Below are 13211 nucleotides of genomic sequence, written 5' to 3'. Positions count from 1 at the left end.
ATCACACACATTCCTAGTTTTGGTTGTCTCAAATATGTTCATGTCTGCGCATGCCAAGCAGCACCTAGTGCAAGCTTTTTCAGTGTTGGGGATCCCAAAAGAAATCAAAACTGATAACGGCCCAGCGTATGTGTCTAAGGAGTTCCTGGAATTTGTCCAGCAGTGGGGAGTGGAATGTAAAACTGGCATCCCTCACTCCCCCACAGGTCAAGCTGTGGTCGAGTGTGCACACCAGACACTCAAGCAGGTCTTGGCTAGACAGAGCGGTTCAGCTGTGTGGATGTCTCCACAGCAGAAGCTCTGCAAAGCCTTGTTTACCATCAATTTTCTGAACTGTTCATTTGAAAATGAGTCCACCAGTGATACATCATTTTAACAGTGGCAATCAGTTCAAATTGTCTCAGCGTCCACCGGTCTTGATTAGGGACCCCGAAACTTGGTAAACCAAAGGTCTCTATGAGCTCGTGACCTGGGGTCATGGCTATGCATGTATGGCTACTCCCTCAGGCCCTCAGTGGATTCCCCAGAAGTGGGTGAAACCTTTTGTCCCCAAAAATCCAGCTCCAGCAGAAGGAGATGAGAGGCAAGTAGCCGTTGCTTCAAAGAGAAGACGTTGCCGTATGGAGGAAAAAGAATCTTCCTAGGTGTGGGTTCCTTCCAGCAGAAATGGAAACTTTTATCATGTTTTAAAAATGTTTGCTTTTCCCTTTTAGAGAAAACTTACCTCAGACTCAGCCCTGTTGTTGGAGTCCAGGGCCTCCCTCTGGGCGCCCTGGAAGGTTACAGACCTCGGTAGAGAGGCCTGGGATCCGAAAAAGAGGGTCTGGGGTCTGTGCAGGGAGGTTTGCCTGGCACAGAGCCCAGGAAGACACAGTCTTTGATTTTGGTCCATGTGAAAAACTTCTAACACAGAGAAGAATTGCAAGTCACAAATGTGTAACAGAGTAGTGTAGTTATCACCGTGTAGAAAGTTTTGTAGTTTTGGGATTTTTAGAATGTAGATGCAAAGGGACAAGATGGTGGAATTAGGGTGGATCTCTAAGTTCTTCTTCTTCTCCCTTGGCATCCATCTTCTGCAGTGACGTGGGCACAAAGTAGTTTCAGTGGATTGGGTCAAAGTAGAAATGACTCTGTTAGTATAGGTGATAGGCTTGGTATGAAATGGTAAATAATAACCGCGTAGTTATCTGAATAAAAGCAGAGGGACCTCCCATCTCGGGGGGAGTCACACCGTGTCCGAGCTGCTGTGAACATCTAGGCCGGACACAGAGAATTGTAAGATAAGAATTAATAAACAACGTGAGAAACCAAGGAAACCAAGAAAACCAAGAACTTGAGACTCCACATCATTCTCGTGCCGAGCACAGAGACACAGAGTCAGACCAAAAACCTTCAGAGGTTGGAGAAGGAAAAACACTCCCTCAAGCCCACCAGAACCACCAGCCTTGGAATCCCGGGCAAAGACACAACCAGGCGTCCCTGGGTGTTGGCAATGGGTGCCTTCCAGTGGACATGGAAAGACCCCTGAAGGAAAGAAGACAAGCTGAGAAGACAGGGGAAGAAATCTCTAACCAGAGAGAGAGCAGCTGATTTCAAATTCGCCTCGGACAGACAAGATCAAAGGGCCCTGGACCCGTCATCCTGAAATCTGCAGGTCGGTGATGAGGAAATCTCCAATCTGAATTTGACAACACCTGCACTGCATTCTTCGATTTTGGTAAGAACAGTTGAATTTAGAACATGGGAGGAGCTCTCTCCTGGGAACAATAAGGGAAACCCCTCTTCCTGCACCAGCAGAGTAGTGGGGAGGGAGGAAGAAACATTTTATCAGCTGGCCACAGCCAGCACCGGGTTTGTCTGTTAGCCAGCAGCGAGCAGCGGGTTCTTTTGCTGGCCAGCAGCCAAGCAGGTTCTTTTGCCTGCTATCAGGCGGGTCTCATACACCTCTTACAGGAGGTGGGGAAGGGGAGAGCCATCAGCTTCCTCTGGTTATAACAAGAAGGGAGAGCTACCAGCACTCCTCAGGATTACCGCAGGGAGGTCAAAAAAACCCCTTGAGACAGGAGAGTCAGCAGGTCTCCTTGCGTTTAGCACAGGGAAGACATCAGCTTTCCCTGGGTTTGCCACAAACCCCAGGAATTCAGTCTCAGAAATTCATCTCGGGAAATTCAAAACTTCTAATCCATCCCAAGGTAAGGACATGCTTGTTTTTGAGGCATGTTCTGTGAGCATGGGACACTTGCCGTGGCAGTGGGGGAGGGAGAAGTGAGACAAAGTGCATCCAGGAGTCTTTTCATCCCCTCTCAGACACAGAGCATTCAGACACAGCATGAAAGTTTTCCACTGCCCTTCCCCCTTCCACAAAGGGACAGACAGAGTGAGGGAAGAGGGAGTGGAGAAGACACTGGGAAAACAAGCCCAGATTGCGACCCGGGGCAGACCGCGGGGGAAGGCGATTCACGGGCAAGCGGCATGAATGCGTGGACTGCAGGATTGAGACGATGGGAGAGGAGGCACAGTGCGTGGCGGCAACCCAGCATGCAGTGGTAGCACGGGCTGCGGGGGGTGGCGTGGGCGGAGCAGTGTCTGTGTTGCGGGGTGCGAGTGAGGAGCTGGAACAGGCAGAGAAAGCACAGAGTTGGAAACTACAAACCCCAGAAAGCCTTGCGACTGGCACGCTGCGCCCAACACAGAGACACAGACTCAGACTAAAAGCCTTCAGAGGTTGGAGAGGGAAAAACACGCTCTCAGACCCACGCGAACCACCAGCCTTGAAATCTCAGGTCAGGAGAGAAAGAACCATAAAACCCGAGAATTGGCGTTCCTGGGTGGACCCCATCCAAGTGATCACCTCGTTAATGCTAAATTGTCTGGTAACGGCATGGATCATCCCTCAGCTGCGTCAAAATGTCTGGGTCACCCTGGCACAGACACTTCAGCAGGAAAACATATGTTTGTCCACTGCAGCAGCAGAGAACCCTATGTCCACTTGTCTGGTAGGAATTCCATTGCAGGCTGGAGAATTTCCAGCAGGTTTGGACACATATAGGTCCAACAAAATTTCAGAGTCACACACCCCACCACACAAAGATCATCAGCAGCAATCTGTGGTGATCGTGAACCCCTTAGAGGAGTGGCTGCGAAGCTTGCCCAAGGTAGCTCAGGAACCCCAAGAGTTAGAGTTACTGGGTTCTTCCCCTGCGTCATACTGCATACATTTCTCTGTCATCTCAAAACCTCATAGCACTGACGAGTATCACAATATAAGACAATATCGTAGGGAGTTCACTGCAAAAAGGTGGTGTCATAATATAAGCCATATTGCAGCTGACAACCCATCTCACTCAAGTCCCAAAAGTCTCCCTAAGGGATTGTTCTTGATTTGTGGGGATAGGGCATGGGCAGGAATTCCATCTTGACTTCTAGGAGGGCCATGTACCATACGGCAGTTGTCCGTATTGACACCCAACCAAACTTTAATTGGTGAATGGACTCACAAAAACAAATCGGCAAACAAAATTCAAAAGAAGAGTGTTGACAAATTGGACCCAAATTGCAAGTCAGAATTTTTTCATTGGGCTAAGTCAAAAAGAGTTGCTGTGTCCCTGTTCCTTCTGTGGGTTGCAGCAGCCAAAGCTCTAGGTGAATTGGGCCATCTAGAGTGCTGGGTGGTCAAACAGGCAAACTTGACGTCCACCACCATCAGCTCTCTCCTAGAAGATGAGAAAATCACCAGATAGGCTACGCTTCAAAACTGTGCTGCAATTGACTTCCTCTTGTTACTGCATGGACATGAATGCCAGGAATTTGAAGGACTCTGTTGCATGAACCTGACCTCGAAAGCTCCAAACATCCATGCTGCCCTTCAGAGCATGAACAGCTTGATCAGACAAGTGAAACAAGAATCTGAGGATTGGATCAAAGAACTGTTCAAGGGCTGGGGATTCACAGAGTGGTGGACTTCTATAGTTAAAACAATTTTGTTATTTCTTGTTATTCTTTTCCTTCTAACAATTGTGTTCGGGATCCTACGTCATTTGGTTTTCAAGGCTATCAATGGCCTCATACTTTCTACCTCAGAAGTCAACCGCATAGAGTTGGGAAACCTAAAGCAGTCTGGCTTCCCCACCAATTGTAAGTGGTGGGAAAGCTCACATCCCTTGTCAAAATGAACCTAATGTTTTTCTTGTAACTTTGTTAAACAAAAAAGGGGGAATTGTTGTAATTCTCTTGGGAATGTTTTTTTCCCCTCCTGACCCCCTGGAGTCTCTTACCATATAGTTTGACCCTTCCTTCCTTCCTTCCTTCCTTGACCTCATTGGCTGTGGTCCAGCTATCCTTTTCATGAGCAGGGGGCTATATAATGCCTTGCCCTTCCTTGTTCTCCCTCTTTCCCCCCTGGAAGCCTTGAAGAATAAATGCCTGGGACAAAGGTCCCGGGGACGGAGCCTCTTCTGTTATCTTTTATCTTGTTCCTGGTATAATTCCCTCCAAAGCCTCTAAGAACTGAGCTAGCTAAAGCCCCCGGAGGTGGGCAGAGGACTAATTATATCATTAGGAGACTCTTTGCACACCACCATCATTCGTTGGTAAGTGACATTGGCTCCTAATCTATACTATTTCTTCACTAGCTGTTGTATAGGTACCTTTATTATTGTGCACTGTATTTTATCTACTAGTACTTCTTTTTGTTAAATTTCCTTTTGTGTTATCCTGTGTAGTAAGTAGTCTTTTTAAGGTCTTATGTCTGTTTTCCTTGGCCTGTTCAATAAATAATTCATGTTGTAATAGGCCTGATCAGTCATTATTAAGAACTCGTGAGCAAGAGTGGGGTTTGAGGTACTGGCTGCCTCAATAAAGCTGCTGTCTACTGCCAGAAACCTGTAAAAGCACTTGTCTAAGCTTTCCTCTCTCATTCATAACAGTGATGCATAAACTTTTACAGTAATAGACATATATCTCAGAGTAAGATAGTATTTAAAAGCTCTAAATTAGAGTATTGTGTAAATATTGATGTTTAAACTAGGCTATAACACAGATTAAACAATCAAAAGGAAATAAGATTGCTTCAGCCAAGACAGCTGGCTATCATGCTTCTGCCCTGTCCACACTGCCTGTCCAAACCATTTAACTTTGCTTGCCTTGTGTGGCTTACATGCACACAACTGTTATATATTTTGTACAGAATGTACTTAATGCTTGTTGTAATAAGTCAGCAGAGACTCCATTTTCTTCATGCGGGAAAAGCCCAATTCATTATTCACACAACTCATTTTATACAGTTTTTACAGACCTCGTGTGCAACTTTAATTGGTTAATACCTTTCTTGTCAATTAATCTATTTGTTTAGTAAAAGGTATTCTACTTGTCCATCAAATCTCTCTATTCTTGGATTTTTTACATATTTTCTTTACTGATTCTCATGGGACAAATCCTTTGTTATTGCAGGTGCATGTGTTTTTCAACCCAGGAATAGGAATAGGTGATTGTGTTAAGGAGTTCTCATACCAAGATTGTTTTTGCATGGGAACTTGCAAATTGCTTAACTACACTTAGAAGTGATGACAGGCTAGCTACTAATTTAATATAGCAGGCCTGATTTTATGAGGCCTTTCTTTTATAATTCTTCTACCTGTCTACAACAAGTGCTTACAGTGGAACACTGGTACATAGTGGATAATTACTCCAGTGAACTTTGATTGTCTACCAGTGTACTATTCTGGTACGAGTCTTCTGCCCTCTGGAAGTTCTATTAGACTAGATGCTGCCCCAGATGAAGGGCTTCTTGGTAGGTGTCCCAAACTATGGAATGAAGAAGGGAGAATATGATGTTTGAATAGAACTTGGAGTGATAAGGGGCATGCCAGTGCAGAAGTTAAAGGTGATAGATCAAAGTTAGCAGACAATAATACCTACAGGGAAGAAATGTGTTAGCAGAATTGGATAAGAGTTTATTTTCTGACTTAATTCAGTTAATCAAAGGAAGAAGATCATAGAATCATAGAATAGTTTAGGTCAAAAGGGGCCTTTAAAGGTCATCTAGTCCAGCCCCCCTGCAATGAGCAGGGACATCTTCAACTAGATCTGCACTATTCAGTCTGACCTTGAATGTTTCCAGGGATGGGGCATCTACCACCTTTCTGGGCAAAACTATTCCAGTGTCTTACCACTCTAATTTTTAGAAAATTCTTCCTTATAGCTAGTCAGAATCTCCCCTCTTTTAATTTAAAACCATTGCCCCATGTTCTATCACAACAGACCCTACTAAAAAGTCTGTCCCCATGTTTTTAATAGGTTTTCTTTAAGTACTGAAAGGCTGCAATAAGGTCTCCCTGAAGCCTTCTCTTCTCCAGGCTGAACAGCCCCAACTCTCTCAACCTTTCTTCATTAGAGAGATGTTCCATCCCTATGATCATCTTTGTACCCCTCCTTTGGACGTGTATATTTGGATTTGAAACAGCTTAATAAAAATTGACATTTCAAGACTATGTAGTAAATATAACAATTTCTTGGTTCAGCTGTAATTTTCCAATTTAATGTTAAATTTATTGTATTTTTTAAAGTGTGTGCATAATCAGGATTTACTATTTGTTTATTTTTTTAATATTTTAATATAATTGTTTATACTGCAAACATGCATGGAACTCCTATTCTCCTAAGTACCATACACAGACTGTTCCTGTACTGCAGAGTTTATAATTCAATAGAAATGGATATTGAAGAGCGAGGAAACATGACTTCATCAAATCAAATATATATTATTTAATAATAAATATTTTAATTTGAACCGTTATGTCAGGTACCTCCACCCACTTGTAAACTTATTCATTGTTGACATATTTCAAATAAAGTTAAGCTATGTTTTTGTATGGCTTAGTAAACTGGAGATTTTAAAAACTGCTTGAGGGTGAATAAAAGTGTGAAGAGATATTTTCTGGTTGCAGCTGTGGTTTTGGAGCACATCATTCTTTTTGGAGTGACTCTCAATGGCATGTCAGGATATTTGGACGAAATAGAAAAAGTATGAAATATCTGCTAAAATTTTCAGATGAATGTATAAAATTAATTACTTCAGATCACTATCAACAGATTCTAGGTGTAGGTTTGTATGTACATATTTTCCTTTAAGTCTGAAATTTTGCAACCAGATTTAACCCATTTTTACCTCAAAACTTTCATATGACCACTTTAAACTGCATGATTATCATAATAGAGGGAACATTGTCCTCACTTAGACTACTGTGGTAGTAAGTAGGTCATTGGATGACAGTTGTGTACAATATAATTGTGTTCAGGAAGGTGGAGAATTAAATTCATTAATTTTGGGGGAGTAAGCTAAAAAGTTTTCATAATAGTGATTAGTTGTTTTGTGGAAATTGATGGTAGAGATGTTCAAAGAAATTAGTATTTGTTAATCAGTAACTATTAGTTCCTCTTATAACACCCTTGCTTAATCTGTGATTATAATTACTTGAGAAAACTTGGCACAATTTGATTTTACTTAGCTTGTGTGCTTAAAAATTTTTCCATCTGACAGTTATATTTCTGCCTCTAATAATAATAAAATATCATTTTACCTGAGCCAGTTTAAATGTCTGCAGGACTGTCCCTGGAATTATGCACCCTCCAACTATAATTATATTAATGTTCAAATAAAGATATCATTAAATGGCATATGTGCAATAACAATTTGAACACTTGGAAATAAATGAAAACTTCTTTTTACATAGATGGTGGTTTAGCACAGATGTAAGGCTAGGGACGGACTCTGGCTGACCAATAGGAGTGTTGTCCATGCCTCTGGAGAACCCAGGCTTGAATCAGAGATCCCAGGTTACTAGGCCTTTTTCACTTCTGGCTGGAGAAGGTAACAGAGCTCTAAAGAGTGGCCCAGGCTGGCCAGGCCCCGCTGCTCCCTCCCTGTGGGGGGAAACCGGCCCTGGGTCTGGCCATGTCTCTGGGCCCCCATCAGCTGCTGGGGATGGGGGTGGAGGCTGCAGCTGAGATCCCTGACTGCCCAAGCTGCTCAGAGGCTGTTCCGATCAATTGGTGTGAGATCCTTTCCCCCTCCCTTCTTCCATTAGCCCTGCTCGGAGAAAAGAAGACCTGGGCAAATTTAACTCTTTCTTGGCACAGATGAAATTTCCAAAGCCCTAACCTTTTTCTCAGTGAGACAGCCAAATTAGAGATATGTAAAGGGACAATATGAAGATATCAAAGTCAGTAAACAAAGAATGACTTCTTAAGTGAGAGAGATGACAAGTTGTCAGAGTCCTAGGCTGAAATCTCCTGGGAGTTTTGGTGACAGACTGTAATATGAATATGCCAAAGTAATCCTTTAAATCGTGGACAATATGAATTGAGAAGATGATTTGTAGATTTGAGCAAAGGTATCTGTGATGGACTGAGTAAATATTGAATTAGTAGCTGTGATCTTGTGATCCCATGAGAGGTTGAACAGAGAGAGATGAGAAGAAGCCAGTGAACAAGTGAAAAGACATCTCTGTTCCCTGAGTCGAAGAATCCTTTGCCTTTGAAGTTGTTTATCTTTAAAAATGCCACCCCAATATATATGTGAGTCTACAGCCCATATGTAGTCATGAGAAAGTCTATGTGATATGGGAGGTTCCACAACTGCCGAAGTTTCCTGGGTGGGCTGCATTTGTGTGAGTTAGAAGCCACAAGCAGACTGTTTCTCTTGTGGAAAGTTACCAAACAACAGGAGAGACTTCTCTGTCTCAAAGACTGAATGAAAGACTGTTTTATAAGTGGTACTGACCTGGAGTCCTGAGTTTTGCCTCTTTACACTGTTTGTAGAAAATGAACAGATTTGTGGTGGAAGAAAGGGTTGATTTAGAAATTTATTTGTGGGGTTTTTTTTTCTTTTCTTATTTTCTTCTCTTAGTGTATGTTAATAAAATCTATCTGTTTTACTTTTTAGTTGGGCCTGGTTTTGCCTTTTTCTCCCAAAATCCTATATCCCAGTTAGCAAACAAAATTTGATGAACGTGAAACCACCACATAAATGGTGCCGTGACTCAGATAAGCAAACCAAAACCACTACAGCATATTGTTATTTTTAACAAAAATTTAGCTGCACTACAACTTATTTTTTAATAGCTGTTTTCATAACAATTTGTTTTTTGCAAATGTTGTAGTTTAGAATTTTGAAAAGTTAGTCATCTAATAGTTGGTCCATGTTTGTGGGTGGGTGGTTGCTTTCATTAGACCAGTGTTTTATTATGATAGAAGAACTAATGTCATGTGAAGATGGAAGCAGTAGATATAAACACACTTCAAACACCAAACCAAAGGAAAGAACCTGATAAAGTGCTATTGTGAAGAAAATGGCTGCTTAGCTTGAGTGGAGTTTCTTTTTGGTCTGACAATAAATGTAACCATAGATTAGATAGATAAAATGAGTGAGAAGCTGTTTTCTATCATTGGTCATAGATTAGTGTGGGCTTCTTGAGGAAGGATTTTTGTTTTTCACATGCTTGCTATGACTGATCTGTGTTGCACTTGAGACGAACATGACACAACACTCCGAGTTTCATGCGGCAATAGCAAAACTTCATTGTTCACCACTTGCTTTTATATGGTTCTCTCCGATTGGCTAGAATCTTGGTGCCACCCAGTTCACTGACCAATAGCTGCCTGCGTACATGATCGTCAGGGATTGGCTGGCATGTGTTCTCTGCAGCTAAGTCCTTCCACCTCTCAGTGCCCTCTATCCCAAAGATGTTTCCTTTCTTTCACAGGTATAGGCTGATCGAGTTAATGTCAGGGTTATTTGTGCCCGCGAGTCTTTAAGGCCAGCTGTTAGCCGTCACAGATCTGTAGGGAGTGGATTAACTGTAACCTTGAATGAAAGAGACTTCTTCAAGTAATTGTGATCAGTTAAGCAATTTAGAGTCACAGAAACAGAAATTATCTTGACTCAAAGGGAAGACATGCAGTTTGGGGTTGATGGAGAGTCATCAAATCCTACCTATTTCCCATTTATCCCCATTCACTTATTGGTAGGATTCATCTTTGACTAGCTCTGGCGACTACATATGGAAGAACAATCTGATAGGCAATGTTTTTCATGTTGTGAATCAAGGTTATTGTCCCCTGCTCTCTTCACAGTGTTATGTAAAAATTTGGTGAAGAACTGAAATAAATGTTTCTTGGCTCAGTGATGATTTATCAGGGAAGATTAAATTGTGCTGTCTTGTGAGCAAAGGAACATTAGTCATGGGGATAACTTAAAGGCTGAGAACTTGGTGACAGCTGTTCCCCTGGTATAGTGTTTCATTGAACAAAAATGTTATAATTTTTGTAAGATCTTTTTAATTTGGTTTTTAATGTACTTCTTGCTTTCATAGAATCTTGTGACGGTTTCAGGTTGAAACTGAGCGGAAACACCAATTCGTGTAGTAGTTTCATGTTTGCCAATTTCTGTTTCCCGAATTATGTGTAGTGCTTTGAGTGCCTACTAGAATTATTTACTCTTTTTCTGCTCTGAGATAGGATTAGGAGAAAAGCAAAGCAGGCTCAAAACTTAAAAGGGTTTAAAGACAGGTTTATTAAGAGAACTACAAGAGAGAAAAAATTAATAAGAATCAGAATAAAACCTTCAAAACACTTCCCCTCCCCCACAACAGCTTCTTTTCTTTCTCATGGACAATGTATAGAGACAAAACTTGGAACTCTAGGTCAGTTTATGACCTATAAAATAGTCTTTCATCAGTTCATTTAGAGAGAGGTCTCTTTTGGTCTGCCATGGAACTTCTCACAAGACAAGAACAGTTCTCTTGTGGCATTTTTGATTCTCACAAAAGCAGCTGCCCAGGAATCTGCATTTGTGAAGTCCCTCCCATATAATGCAGCCTTCCCACAGCTGCATAATGGGCCATGTAACTCATGGGGTACCATTTTAAAGATGAGTGGTTCAAAAGCTAAGGTTCTCTTCATCTCTCCCTTTGAGATCATTTTTATCTCTAGGAACAGAGATCATCTTGGAGGCAGAGCTTCATCTTCATCTCATCTTTCTCTCTCTTCAAACTTTTCATAAGATCATAGCTACTTCAATATTTGCTTAGTCCACCACAAATACCTCTGCTCATATCTGCAGTCTGAACACTCTTCATCTCCCCAATACATATTTCCATGACTTAAAGAGATATTCTAGTATATTATAGTCCATTACCATGGCTTTATCAAAGAATTTCAGCCTAAGACTAGGCATCTTCTTGTTCTCTTTTCCATCTAAGATTCAACTCCTCCTTTACTGACTTTGATATCTTCATAATGTCTGTCTACGTGTCTTCTCTCTATCCTTTTCTCTCCCTCAGAGAGGATTTAATGTTTTGCAAGTGTGGTGGTTTAGCCTGGATGTGAGTTTTTTCTAAGGATGTTATAGCAGATGTTGACAGCTTGGTTGACCAATTAAAGAGGTAGATACACCTCTGGAAAAATACACATATAAATCTTGAGGGTGTCCAAGCCAAGCCTTTTTCCTTCCAGCCAGCGACAGGTAATAACTGGCCTCAGCAGCTGCTCTGAGGAGCGGCCAGGCCAGCTAGGCCCCTGCCGCTTCCCCCTCCTGGGGAGGGGGGGGGAGAGTGGGCTCAGAGCCTGGTCATGCCTCTGGGCCTAGGCCGGCCGGGCCTCCTCCACTTCCCCCTGATAGGTGGGGGAGTTGTCCCGAGGCCTGGCCAGGTTCCATCGGTATTCAGCAGGGAAGGAGAGGCTGTAGCTTAACATCAGCTAATTTTAAAACTGGCCTAGCCAGGAGGGAGCTGCCGGCTGGGCGGCTGGGCCCCTGATAACAGCCATGGGCCCGTTTGGGCTGAGCCTGCCCCGAGGGCATGGTGTCGTCGCCCCTCCCCCCCCCCCCGGATGATTCCCAGGCAGAGAAGAAAGGAAGAGGGAGAAAGCCCGGCTCTGAGATCCCATGGCGGGAGAAGCTGCTGCCTGGCAGAGATCACATGACCACTGGAGGCTTGGGCAGATTTAACTCTTTCCTGGCAAAATGAAGCTTCTAAGGCTTAACCTTTCTCTGAGAGACACGAGGAAAAGACAAAGTGAACTTAGAGAAGACATAGCATAAAGTCAGTGGAGTGAGAGAAAAGGACTCTTTGGAAGAAAGGATTGAGGAAGTGGACATTTTTAGCTAGATTTCTCTAGCGCAAATCATGGAGAAATAGACTATTTCTTATACAATCATAATACTGTTTGAGAGAATGCTGTTCTAGTCAAAAGTTGTGGACTGATATAATTGGGATTTAATTGAGAATTTTGAACAGAGTAAGCCCCCACTCCTGGGGTAAAAGGAGGGCTCAGCTTTTGAGACAAAGGTGATTTTAGAGAGAAAGTGATTAGAGGCCCTCAGCTCTTGGGGTAAAAGGAGGTCTCTATTTCTTTTGAGATAATGACGATTTTAGAGATAGAAGAAGAGAATCCTTGTTTTATACTAGAAGAAGCATTCTTAAATGGTACCCCAAATATGCTGAAAGGCCCATGAGTAGCCAGGGGAAAGGCTGCTAATGGATGGGACTGCACAATTTAAAAATTCCAGGCGGTTGCAGATTTGTGACATTGAGAGGCACCAGACTGTTTTTTTTCCTGTGACGAATGTCTCCATGGGACTCTAGAAAGACTCCTCTCCCAAAGTGATGCAAGATTATGTTTAAATGGTTGAAACTGACTGAAATTCATAGTTTTCTCTCTATGTTGTATGGAAAAGTGAACACTTGTGGGGAGAAGGGTTTTGAAGGTTTCATGTTTTCTTTCCTTTTCTTCTTTTAGTGTGTGTATTAATAAAATCTATCTGTTTACTTTTGAGCCTGCTTTGCCTTTTTCCTCCTAATTCTATCTCACAGCAGCAAATACTCAAACTACTACACTGAATTTAGCAAAACAGAAGCAAACGTGAAACCACTACAGCAAGTTTCATCTGTGTATGGAAAGAGTTAAATCTCTTCCAGGTCAGCAGAGGGCATGATGATTCTTCCGGACAGTAGCCAAAGGTGGTAAACTCAGGGCATGCCAGGGCTGGGCCAGGATCTCTTTCGAGGCTGGGCCCCTCCCTCTGCAAGGGGTCTTGGTAGGGGTGGCTGGAGTGTGCTGGGGGAGGGCAGGGGACAGCTAGGATCTCACAGCAGCATGCCCGCAGCTGGGGCTTCCCCCCCACCGTCCTCTTACCAGTAGCCGCTGGGAAGGGG

Source organism: Zosterops lateralis, assembly GCF_965231275.1.
Source record: "Zosterops lateralis genome assembly, chromosome: W".
Lineage (NCBI taxonomy): Eukaryota > Metazoa > Chordata > Aves > Passeriformes > Zosteropidae > Zosterops > Zosterops lateralis.
The sequence above is the reverse complement of the archived record's forward strand: the minus strand, read 5'-3'. Positions refer to the sequence as shown.